Source organism: Dipodomys merriami, unplaced genomic scaffold (genome assembly GCF_024711535.1).
Source record: "Dipodomys merriami isolate MVZ:Mamm:240054 unplaced genomic scaffold, mDipMer1.0.p SCAF_172, whole genome shotgun sequence".
NCBI classification, from domain to species: Eukaryota; Metazoa; Chordata; class Mammalia; order Rodentia; family Heteromyidae; genus Dipodomys; species Dipodomys merriami.
Window position 1 is genome coordinate 1771165 of NW_027203071.1, and position 13516 is coordinate 1784680.

At 37.0% G+C, this 13516-nt stretch overlaps 1 protein-coding gene and 1 long non-coding RNA gene across 7 annotated transcripts in view; one reads left to right on the forward strand and one right to left on the reverse strand.

The window, feature by feature from the left end:
• Positions 1–13516, reverse strand: part of Pde4b (phosphodiesterase 4B) — a 522330-nt gene that overhangs the window by 280718 nt on the left and 228096 nt on the right. The window lies entirely within an intron of this gene.
• LOC138829469 (uncharacterized) overlaps positions 1–13516 on the forward strand; it is a 32954-nt gene that overhangs the window by 18724 nt on the left and 714 nt on the right. Inside the window, exon 2 of the long non-coding RNA XR_011372612.1 lies at positions 10525–10658. This is a non-coding gene — a long non-coding RNA (uncharacterized lncRNA). The remainder of the gene's footprint in view (positions 1–10524; positions 10659–13516) is intronic.

Sequence of the window (13516 nt, forward strand, 5' to 3'; positions counted from 1 at the left end):
ATTTTTACAAATTTTTCAACTATAGACAATTTTCTTTAATAGAATTCTTTCATGTCTCAATAGCAAACTGACTGCCTATATAATAAAATAAAATTATAAATCTAAAATGGATCAAAAATGCATGTCATAAAAATGTGTTGGGAGAAAAATATGAGCTTGCTGTTATTGTAGCATGATACTTACAATAATATTCTCTTGGTATTTATAGATATTTTCTACTGCTCTTTAGTGAAAATTAAAAGCAATAATTTAACTTTCAATAAGAAAATTGTGACTTAACATACAGTAAGGAAAGGAGAAATTAAAAAGATTAATCTTTGCAAAAATAACATTTTCTTAGCTTATATGGGAAATGTGTCCTATTTTAAATTAGCTTTATAATCATAAAAATGATGCACTATAGAATTAAAACAAAAGAAAATTCCTTAAATTTTCTGTTAATATAACTGAATATCTTAAGTGATTCTTATAAATACATATATGAATGCAAAACAATGCTCTAAATCTTTAGGGATAAAAAATAACAAGCTACACCAAGCTGTAGCAACTTTGGTTTAATCATCTATTTGGCTAAAATAAGTAAGAAGGAATTCCTTCAAATGCATGTTGCTGAAGGTCTGTGTTTCTATGGCAACTCTCTCTTTTCTTCCCTGTTTCCTAATAAATGAGGTAATCAATATTTTATGGTGATTCTTTCCATGGATATTTGAACCTGTCTGTCTTTCCTTTACTCTAAATGTCCACCTTCCACAAAGGTGATCAAAAACATAGAATTTCCTAACAAAAATTAATTTTGAAAAACCAGCACATTGGGTAGCTTCTATGTGGTTTATTACCACTTTGTGTCTAACTTTAGCACCTTTCTCTCTCCCTTTTATTGAAAATTTTTTGCCAGTCCTGGGGCTCAAACACAAGGTGTAGGCATTGTCCCTAAGCTTCTTTTTCTATCACTCTACCACTTGAGTCACAGTGCCACTTGTGCTTTTTTCTGTTTATGTGGTACTGAGGACTCAAACCCAGGGCTTCATGCATGCTAGGTAAGCACTCTACCACTAAGCCATATTCCCAGCCCCAAACAAAACTGGTGGGTTTTTTTAGTGCTTTTGGCCAGTCCTGGGGCTTGAACTCAGAGCTTGAGCCCTGTCCCTGAGCCTCTCTGTGCTCAAGGCACTCTATTACATGAGGCACAGCGCTACTTCATTTTAGCACCTTTCCTCACCCTCAGCTTCCTACTCCATTGAATTCTGTCTCTGCCAGTCTCCTGAAAGCTGACACAGTCCTTTTTCTCAAGCTTGTAAATCTGTCTCTTCTAACCTCAAAATCTTTCCTCTGTGTAGTTACAGACTATATATAGTAACAAGAACACTCATATATTCTAACTATAAATTGCAGCACACCTTTTCCACCCAAAGAAAAAACTATCTATAGACACATTAGTCAATCTAGTTCACCACAAAGACTGAGTGCTTTCCCCATATGTTACAAACACTTAGCTGAGCACCTATGGAGATGATTATGAGGAGGTAATGGCATTTGCTCCAAAAAAAGCTCTCAATCTTGTATGGGTATAGAGACAGAACAGATCATTTCAGAGTAACAAGTCTATAGAAATGCTATGTAGAATCTGATCACAATTTCATAGCACCACTGGGTAAGCAAAAATACCAATGCCTAGGAGATGACACACATATACAACATTTAGTATACAACAATATACACATACAACACCTAATATGCAGCACACACACACACACACACACACACACACACACACACACAAAGACATATAGCATATAACACATACCCAAAACTCTAGTACATAACACATGAACACAAAATCACCTAAACCACAACACATACCAAAACCCCTAGTACAGAACACATAGACACAAAAAAATATCTAGTGCATATGCATACCTGGTACACAACAGCATATATATATATATATATATATATATATATATATATATATATATATACACACACACACATACAATTCCTAGTCTATAAAACATACACGAATATAAACACAAGGAGACATGTGATAAACATTATAAGGTTTGCACATATAATTGAAAAAGAGTAAACCTGATTATAATAATTAAAAATGTAGGACATAAGGTCCCAAAAGAAGTAAAATCAAACTCATAATAGTCTACATAAGAAAATACAATGAGGTTATATTTATAGAAGTTATATGTAGTTACTTTCCAGAAACATTTTCTAATCCAGAGCCACAGTTAGTTAAAAAGAGTTAACTTAAATGTCATCAGTTTGCATACCCTGATATTCTGTTTTATATCAATGATGGGAATTATGTAATCAGAGCTCCAACCACAAGAGCCTAGCTCTGTGTCCAACAACTTACCTACACTGACAGGGAAATGATACAAAACATACCACATGGAAAAACGGATTTATTTACAATATGGATAAAAACTGGGGACAGAGCCATTCTGTTGCTTCCCATAGCAACACTACAATTTATAGAAAAATTATAACAAAAGCCAGGACTTTGGCATAGAAAGATTTAGCACTGGACTCTAGTTGCCAAAGCTTAGATGAAAACCCTCTTCCTATTTCCAGGGGCCAGGGATGTAGGCTATCTCCACTCCCAACCAATATTATCTACAAGAAGCTAGAGCTGAAAAAGATAGCTTTTAAAGGGAAAAAAGTATAATATTTTAGAAAACTTCATTATATTTATATAATCAATTATAGAGACATGTGTATGTGTGTGCCCTGACTATACTAGAGTTCAAAGAGCAAAGAGTATGGCCATTTTTATCTCTATACTGTTTGTTTCCGAATATATAATATGAGCTTTACAAACATGTGAACTCTGCTGTGAACAACAACTATCAATAATAACGCTATCAGAAAAGTAGTATTGCAAAAAATAAGTTTAGAAATTACTGAAAGCAGAAACAAAACAAGGGTGCCAGAAGAGAACCAGGAAGATAAATTAGTATTGTGATAAGCAGGCAAATTGTTTTAATGGATAGTGAATCTGAGTTGTGTTTTGAAGTTTGGTTAGGATTTGCTCACACAGTGATAAGGCACAAAGGGTATTTCTGAACAGTAGAAATATTATGAGTGACATTGTGGGAACAAGAACTACATAGTTGGGGCTGGGAAGGTGGCTCAGTGGTAGAGTGCTTGTCTTGCATGCCTGAGGCCCTGGGTTCGATTCCCCAGCACCACATAAGCAAAAAAAAAAAAAAAAAGAAAAAGAAAAAGAAAAGAAAAAAGCCGGCAGTGGCACTGTGGCTCACATGGTAGAATGCTAGCTTTGAGCTGAAGAGCTGAGGGACAGCGCCCAGGCCCAGAGTTCAGGCCCCACGACCGGACCCCCCCCCCCAAAAAAAAAAGAACTACATAGATGATGTTTGGAGAAAGATATGCTTAATTGGATGTCAAAGACATAATAATGAGAATAAAGTTGGAGAATTGATTGTAGCCACGGGTGAGAGCTTCTCTGCTGATGAACTTCAACAGCATTGTTGTACCAGACAATAAGAAATCATGTAAGGACAAAGCAAGAAGTTAACAGTCACAGAAAAGAAACAGCCTTATCAGGAAATTATTCTTAGAATGGCTACAGCCTGTTCCACCCACACTTTGTCAAACAAGTCTTAACTGCATTTATCAGTAAGGTATCCATCTGGCCCTGGCACCTCTCTCCACAATTTAAAGTTTTATTTAGTACTAGCATCATTTTTAATGGAATCATTCCAATTCGAGACTTTATGAAAGCAATACAAATTTTAGTTCAAAATGATGTGGCTATACTTTGAGATGAAGTCTACCTCTAGTTAACTGAAAACAGTGAACTGAATATATACACCTACCTTCTACAAGCTATAAACAGCATCCTTGTTCTGGCAAAAAGGAACTAATCTGAACAATGAAAAGTAACTTGAACTCATTTGTATCGTCTCTTTCCACAATCGTGGGTGACTCAATCTCCTTCAAGGTTTTATTATATTCTACATCTAATTTCTGTCTATATTACAGTACAGTTGCTTCACATAAAAACATGTACTATGGTCTTTTATGTTCTAGGAAATGTGTTTAGATGAGAAGATTTCTGTATTTTCATCTGCAACTAAAAAAAATATATTGGCAATAAAGGCTGTATATGACATTCCTACAGCCAGAACTATACTTAATGGTGAAAAACTGAAGCCAATTCCTCTTAACTCAGGAATGAGACAAAGATGTCCACTCTCTCCATTTCTCTACAATTTACTATTAGAATGCCTAGCTACAGCAATATGACAAGATGCAAACATAAAAGAGATCCAAATAGAGAAAGATGAAGTAAAACTCTCTCTCTTCACAGATGACATGATTTTATATTTAAAGAATCCCATGGACTTCACTCCCAAATTACGCCAGCTGATTAAACATTTTGGCAAAGTAGCAGGGTATAAAATTAACCCTTAAAAATCAATGGCTTTCTTTCACTATATTTGATGTCAGTATAACTTGTGGAGGAGATGGGGAAAAACCAGTTGTTTAAGGATACAGGTGGATCTGTTGCAACAATGAGAAGTACAAGTTGTCATGTACAAAACTAGCTTTACAACGTCGGTGTGGGGGTGGGGGGAAGGGGGGAAGGAGAAGGATTGGGATTGGGGGGGAGGGGGGAGGCTGGGAAGGGATGTGAAGGGTAAACAAAGGAGGAGGCTGCAATGCTGGGTAAGAAATGTACGCATTATCCTGCCCACGTAATTGTAACTCCTCTGTACAGTATGTTCACAAATAAAATTAAATTAAATTAAAAAATTAAAAAAAAATCAATGGCTTTTCTGTATGCCAACAATGAGTAAAGCATGGCTGAAATCAGGAGAGCAACTCCATTTGTAATAGTCCCACAAAAAAGAAAATACCTAGGAATTAACTTAACCAAAGAAGTAAAGGACCTCTATGATGAAAACTTTAAAAACCTGAAAAAGGAAATCAAAACGGAACTTAGAAAATGGCAAAAACTCCCATGCTCTGGATTGAAGGATCAACATTGTGAAAATGGCAATACTTCACAGGCTATCTAAAAATTCAATGTGATACCTATCAATATTCCAATATTCTCAAGGAGATAGAAGAGGCAATCCAAAAATTCATATGGAACAATAAAAGCCCCTAAATAGCAAAAACAATCCTTAACAGAAAGAACAGTGCTGGAGGAATATCAATACCAAATTTCAAACTCTACTACAAAGCCAGAGTGATCAAAACAGCTTGGTACTGGCACAAGAACAGACCTCAGGACTAATGGAATAGGATTGAAAACTCAGAAATGAACCCTAGACCTATAGCATCTAATCTTCTATAAGGGAGCTAAAAAATAGAATGGAAGGAATACAGCTTCTTCAGTAAATGGTGCTGGCAAAATTGGTTAATCACTTGTAGAAAACTAAAGCTAGATCTGTGTATATCATCCTGCACCAGAATCAACTCCAAACAGATCAAAGACCTCGAAGTCAAAGCATACACCCTAAAAACATTACAGAGCAGAATAGGAGAAAACCTAAGTCTCCTTGGCAAGGCCAAAATTTTTTTTAATAGAGACCCAGAAACACAACAAATCAAAGAAAGGTTGGACAAATGAGATTGCATGAAACTGCAGAGCTTCTGCATGGCAAAGGACTTAGCTAGCAAGATCAATAGAAAGCCCACTGATTGTAAGAATGGACAAGGTTCATACAATGGACAAGGGTCTCATATCTAAAATATACCTGAAACTCAAAAAATTAAATCTCCCAACAACAAATCCTCAAAGAAACAACTGCCCAATAAATAAGTGGGCTAAAGACTTAAAGAGAAACTTCTCTGAAGAGGAAAGAAGGATGGCCAATAGACACATGAAGAAATGCTCAACCTCCTTAGCCATAAAAGAAATGCAAATCAAAACAACATTGAGATTCCACCTCACCCCAGTTAGAATGGTTATAATCAAGAACTCTAATAACAACAGAAGCTGGAAGGAATGTGGCCAGAAGAGAACCCTACTGCATTATTGGTAAACTTGTTCAACCACTTTGGAAAGTAGTATGGAAGTTCCTCAAAAGACTCCACATAGAGCTCCCCTCTGACCCAGCAATCCCACTTTTGGGCAATTGATCACAAACAAGACCATACTAAAGCTACCAGCACAACTATGTTCATTGCAGCAGTATTTACCATAGCTAAGATATAGAACCAACCCAGATGCCCCTCAGTAGATGAATAGGTTAAGAAAATGTGGTATATATACACAATGGAATTCTATGCCTCCATCAGAAAGAATGACATTGCCCCATTTGTTAGGAAATGAAAAGACTTGGAAAAAATTCTATTAAGTGAAGTAAGCCAGGCCCAAAGAAACATATGTCCCATGGTTTTCCTTATTTGCAATAACTAGTATATTTCTGAGACAAGCCAAAATGGTCAGATGAGTTAGGAAAATGAACCCCAAGATAAGGACTCAAATGGTTTTTCTTTCTTGCTATTGTTTCTATCATATTTATAAGATGATTTCTTTGTTGCTTTGTATGTCCCTCCCTCATGGTATAGTCCCTGCATTCACTGTATTTCATGTTGGTATAATTTGTGGAGGGGAAGGGAAAAAACAAATTGTTTAACTAGGGATATATGTGGACCCATTGCAACAATGAGATGTATAAGACGTTATGTCGAAAAATGTGGGTTGTTGTGGGGGGAGATAGAAAGGGATGAGAAGGGGAAACAAGGGAGGAGGCTACAAAGCTTGATAAGAAATGTACTCATTACCTTGCTCATGTAATTGTATCCCTTCTGTACGGTATTTTCACAATAAAAAAAAATGTATTGGTTAATATAACAAGGAATGTAATAACTACATGAGAAATTTCCAAGGAATTCTCCTCTCCTTAGGCATGCTTTGTACAATGCTTGCTGGCTCTTATTTGTGTCCCTCCCTGTGCATTGCTTCAGTAGTTTTGAGCTGTAGTTTTACTCTCGTACTGATCTTTTTCTCAGAGTTTATTGTTACATTTTGCCTCTGACTTTTCAGTGGGATGAGAGCAATTACAGATGCAGGGGCCTCAAGGCAAGGCCGTTAGTGGCTATATATTTCCTAACCCTCGCAATGTAAACTTTATAAAATGAAAACATCAGCTAGCCAGGTCCTGGTGGCTCTCGCCTGTAATCCTAGCTACTCAGGAGGCTGAGATCTGAGGATCATGGTTCAAAGCCAGCCCAGGCAGGAAAGTCCGTGAAACTATTATCTCCAATAAACCACCAGAAAACCAGAAGTGGTGCTGTGGCTCAAGCAGTAGAGCACTAGCCTTGAGCTGATAGAGCTGAGGGACGGCACCCAGGCCCAGAGTTCAAGCCTCATGACCAACAAAATAAAAAAGAAAACATCAGCTAAAATATCCAATGTTATGTACTGAACCAAAACAACATATTTGTTTTCCTGTGAAATACTCACAATTGTCTTATAAAATGTCTATTATTTTCTATATCTCTACATATGAAAACCAAGACTGAAATTCAACCACCATGCTTAAACCCATACAAAAATCTAAACGCAGTGGCTCATGTCTGTAATCTTAGCCACTTTGGAGGTTAAGAGATCAGAGGAACACAGTTCTAGGCTGGGTCAAGCATAAAAGTGTTCATGAGACTACATATCTCTCAATGGCTGAATGCATGCCTTGCCTGACATCCCCAGGGACATGAGGAAACATCATAAGTAGGCCCAGGTGAACCCAGATATAAAGCAAGACCCAGACATAAAATAACCTATTGGAAAAATGGTTGGTAGCATGGCTCAAGTAGTAGGACACCTGTCTAGCACTATGCTTTGAGTTTAATCTTTGGTGCACCCAAAAAAAGGGACAGGGGGTGGAGAGAGGAAGAGAGAAAAAAGAATACAATTCATTAGGAACTGGAGCCAACATCCATATTGTTGCCTTAGAAACTCAAAATGCCGACACTCTTAAATATGAAGCTTACTGTAGGTTAGCTGAGGAGGGCAAAGAAGAGCTATAAATAAAAAGTATTAAAAAGAAAATAAATAAAAAGTATTGAAAATATGGATATGAAGTTAAAAACATTTTAGCTAGAATGAAAAGAAAAGCCAAACTACCTTCTACAGCATTTATGGAAATAGGAATCTACCTGGAATGCTTCCTTTTATTTACATTCTTCTAAATGTTAACATATCACATCTATGTCAGCATTTCAACAAAGTGAGTGCTGAAGTGCAATAGTTAAATCTAAACACAAATCAGCTTTGTTTACTCAACAGAAATATTGCCAATCATTCCCCACTTATGTTGAAGAAAATAATTGTGCCTTTGAACATTTAGGAAATTTGTGTAATAAATACTACTCACTATGTCTATAAAGCTTCAGGGCAAGTCTTTTCACGCAATCCATAACATGAAAAATAAATTTAGACAATTATATACTTGAAAACAGGAGATTAAAATCACATTACCACGGAGAAAATGTTCTGACAAAGTGAAAGATAATTCAATGTGCTCAGTACATTTCTTCCTTCTGAATCCTATGGTATCGACATGACTCAAAATTGTGCAGTTAATTTAGCTAATAGATGATGGGAGTTGGGTGGGGACTATCACCTCACCGAGAACAACAATATTAAGTATCTGAGATTTCTCATTGTCAAAACTGAAAATGAAGTACTTGGTAAAAGTTGGATGCATCAGTGGAGAAATTACATAGTCATGTTCTATTTATTATCTATGCAATTGTACAAATTATGTCTACACTTTTGTGTGTGTGTGTGTGTGTGTGTGTGTGTGTGTGGTTTTGTGGGCTTGAACTCAGCACCCTGTGCCTTTGCTAGGGCTTCTCAGTCAAGGCTAGTGCTCTCTCACTACTGGTATTTTGCTGGCTAATTGGAGATCAGAGTCTCACAGACTTTTCAGCCCCTGTTGGTTCAAATCTCAGTCTTCAGATCTCAGCCTCCTGAATAGCTAGAATTACAGGCAAGAGCCACCAGCACCCCAAAAATGTCTACACTTTTTTGAATTGTAAAGGTGATTGCGGAGGAGTTATGGTTACATAACAAAGGAAATGAGTACAAGTCAAACATTATCAAACCTTGTTACCCTTTCCCTTGTTTTCTCCTACTTTCCCTCTCCCCTCCCTCCCAAGATACATTTCCAACATAGTGTCTTGTGAGTATCATTGTTGGATGTCTATAGTTTTTTGGGGGTCAGTTGTAGGGCCTGAACTCTGGGCCTGGGTGCTGTCCCTCAGCTCTTCAGCTCAAGGCTAGCACTCTACCATTTAAGCCACAGCACTACTTCCTGCTTTTTCTGCTTATGTGGTGCTAAGGAATCAAACCCAAGGTTTCATGCATGCAAGGTAAGCACTCTACCACTGAGCCACCTTCCCAGCCCCGCATGTCTACACTTTTTAATGCTAATTTTTGTTGCTGGAAGGAACAACAAGAGAAACCCAAAGAAGTCAGGATGAACCAGTTAGTAAAACAGAAAATGTATGAGATTCTCATGAGGTAAAACTATTGTTAGCACATATAGGTGACACAAATATATCATTAAGCTTGTTTTGTTTTGTTTTCTGATCCTGGGGCTTGAACTCGGGGCTTGGGTGCTGTCCCTGAGCTTCTTTGCTCAAGACTAGTACTCTACCATTTGAGCCACAGTGCCACTTCCATCATTAAGGGTTTTTTTTTTTTTTTTATCCAAAGTAAATTACAGAAAATCCTAGCACCTAACAGGCGTATTCATACGGGAATTAATACCTTAATCTGTTAAGAATAAATTAGACACATGATACAGTTCACTAATGTCTACTTCTTAATTACTCCACTCTTTACTGGATAAAGCACTGGATCAAGAACTGAAGAATGGGATTTCAGTCTGTGCTCTGTTCCTGATAAGCTAGATGACCAGGACAAGTTAGCACTTCTCTGACTTCCCCTTCAGTAAAGAAGTTGGATTGTATCACTAACTGAGCTGTAAAGTCTATTCCATTGCTAACATTCTATGATTATTCTTTGTAGTCATATAGCAAAGATTGTAAAAAATAAAATAAAATAAAAAAACACAGTACCTGCATTCAAGGAAAAAAATGACTTTTAAAAAAGCATGCAAAAATGACAACTAGGACTCAAATAATCTTGCTTTTGGTTTATAAACCTTTGATTAACAACTGTTTTCCACTTTTTCTAAATAGCATGCATGTTCATTATTTCCATATCATCACATGTATTAGTTTGTAAATTCCAAAATATACACATTATTTCACATTTTAATGCTTCTGCAATCAGGCAACTTGTTAAATTAATATTTATGGTAACTTGTGCTCAATGATATAATAGTCACTGATCACTTGAATACATATTTTGCTCAAAGAATAAATAGGTTTATGGAGGAAGTAAAGTTTAATGTGAACTAGAAACAAATTGACTTCAATCTCTGACTTAATTTCTATCAATGATGATACAATAATATTCTTTTTATGTGTCAAAAATTATTGCTATGCTATTTTTTTTGTCAGTTGTGGGGCCTGAACTCTGGGCCTGGGCATTGTACCTCAGCTATTCAGCTCAAAGCCAGCGCTCTGCCATGTGAGCCACAGCTCCACTTCCAACGTTTTCTGTTTATGTACTGCTGAGGCCTCATGCATGCAAGGTAAGCACTCTACCACTGAGCCATCTTCCCAGCCCTGCTTTGCTATTTTTAAAACTACCTATAAGTTGCTGCTGAACACTGATTTAAAATATTGAAAGAAAACATTCTGTGCAGAATTCTAAAGAAATACATAAAACTGGTTTAAATATCAATAACAAAAAACAGCAAATTATACATATATTATTTAAAGATAACAATATTGTTTATCTCATTCCCAAATTCATGTTCTATAGTTTCAAAATAAAAAAAAAGCAAAAATATAGTTTCTAGAAAAAGAACAGCAAAAATATTCTGGAAAAGAATATAGCCTCTGATTTGGCAAGACATACCCAGACAAAGCTTAATCAGAATTCTTTTTTAGCAAATGCTGCTAATAGCTAAGAGTTAAGAGTTGGCAGTCAAGTTAAAACATATGGTATAAAACTCTAATAAAAACAGAAGAGCAGGGTGCAGAGTCCAAGAAATCAGTAAGACATACTGCAAATAGATGATGCCACATAAGTCGCAGGAGTCTAAAAACAAAACAAGCCAGGAAAAAAAATAAGAGGATAAGAACATGTGAGCAGAAACATCTACTGGACTTCCCTTTCGACTAGACTATTGTTAAACTCCAGTAAAAAAGGGAGGGACCAAGAAAAGACAGCCCAGGGCAGTCCCACTGTCTGTCACCTAGATCCAGCTTGTCTTCCTTTCATCCTTTCCTTTTATTTTTCCTTTATTTTATTAGCAGTCAAGACCCTGCATTACCACAGCTCCAGGAGGAGGCTCTTCTCAACTTCAGCTCATCACCTTTATATAATATTCTACTTCTTGTCTCTTCAGAGCTGACTCTCCCACTGTTAATAGTGTTTCTGGTGTCTCATCTACCAGCCATTGCTTTGTCCCTTGCCCCAGCCATATTCATGAACAAACAATTCCTTAAGTAACAACTCGTCATTAGAATCTTGTAGGACAAATTCTGTTTTTGCTGGAGCTCTTATTGACAAAGCTGGGAGAAATTTAAGTGAAATCTAAAATGTGGATTATCATGGGTGTGAAAATCTAATTCTGTTTAATTATGCTCATTTTTTTTTGTTCACAAGTTATCTCATTATGCTTAGGAGTAACTCAATGGTCCATTGTTAATTCTGATTGTTCCCAAACTTCATTATCATGTTTAGTACTGAAGTTTTAATGAAATAGAAAAGTATCTGCCCATACAAAGGACCAAGAGAAAACACAGTGCATGAAATTTATGGATTTATTTATATTTTTTTGCAAAAACATCTCCATAAAAGTTCCTGCTTCAAATATTGGACTTGATAGTTCATTTATTTTGACATATCCAGAAATTTCCTATTTTGAGAAATAAGCAAATCAACAGGAACAATTACTCAATCGTATTTTAAATAATTTTAAATAATTGCTTTATTATTAATATAAGCTGAGTTTTTATAGGAATTAAAAATATCAGTACAATATTTGTCCACAATACTAACTTAGATAGGCACAACTATAGCTTGAGGGCTTCTGGGACCTTAGGGATGATGTATGGCATCGATATGGTACTGAGGGGAAAGAACCAGCAAGAAGGAAAAAATGGTACGTGTCACATGAGAAGCACTGAAGAGATGGCCAGATTTGCTAATAAGCACCAGGATGACAATCATTTATTTTCTTTATGGTGTAGACATAATAATTGAGTGTGTCTGTTGGCCAAAGACTTTAGTAGTTTTTCTCAATGCTCAAGGTTTTTGAGTTGGGCAGACAATCTGGATATTAAGTAGTGTAAGTCAGCAAAGGCCTCGCAGGGCCTGTGGGGCAGATGAGCACCTCCACCTTCTGAAACACCTCCAGCCCCAACTGCATAAAAAAGGGTCCTCCTGGACGCCAGATGGCGCCATTTTCCTCCATTGTGAGAACTTGGCCTGGTCAGCTCTGCTGGCAATAAACCTCTTTGCTCTAAATGGCTTTGTCCTCATGGTCTTCTAGGGTAATTTCCTTTCAAGTAATATGAAGCATTTTGATTTCTCATATATGTTACAAGCATTGTACAGAAAACAGGCTGGCTCTATTGCACAGGAAACTTCTAGACTCATACTCCACAGGCATGGTGGCTCATCCTGTAATCTCAGCAGTTGGAAGGCTAAAGCAAGAGAATCATAAGTTCAAACTGGGTTATATAACAAGACCCTTTAAAATAAAGGCGGAAGGCAGAGAAAGGAAAGGAATGGAAAGGAGAGGAGAGGAGAGGAGAGGAGAGGAAAGGAGAGGAGAGGAGTGGGGGAAGGGGAGAAGAAGGGAGGAGAGGAGAGGGGAGGGAAAGGGAAAAGAGGGGAGGAGAGGAGAGGGGAGGGAAGGGGAGAAGAGGGGAGGAAGGAAGGAAGGGAAAGAGGAAGGAAGGTAAAAGAAGGAAGGAAGGAAAAAGAAAGGAGGAAAGAAAGAAAGTCAATGTAAAAGAAAAAGGCAAGCAAAAGGTAATAGGTGATAAATTCCTGGCTCCTGGATTTTCATAACTCAGGCTTACATCATTGGGCACTGAAAATTAATGACATAGTCTCATAATCATCAATGCACTACCCTTAACAATACTGCTAGGAAACAGGCTGACCTCGCCAGTTCTTGAGGACCTTCTGCTTAAGTTAGAGGCAGCTTTTGTTATGAAAGATATTAGATATTTTATTCCACAATGATGCAAGATTCTTGTGATATCCTTCATGTACCTAGCAGTGAACAGCTCAAGGCAGAACTAATGGCATTAGCACTTGCTTAATCTCTGGGAGCATCCCCGTGCAAATAAGCATTTATACATTTTCACTAATGTTCACCCAGTCTCCACCCAATTATCTTCTATTAATAAACATTCTGAGAACCTAATG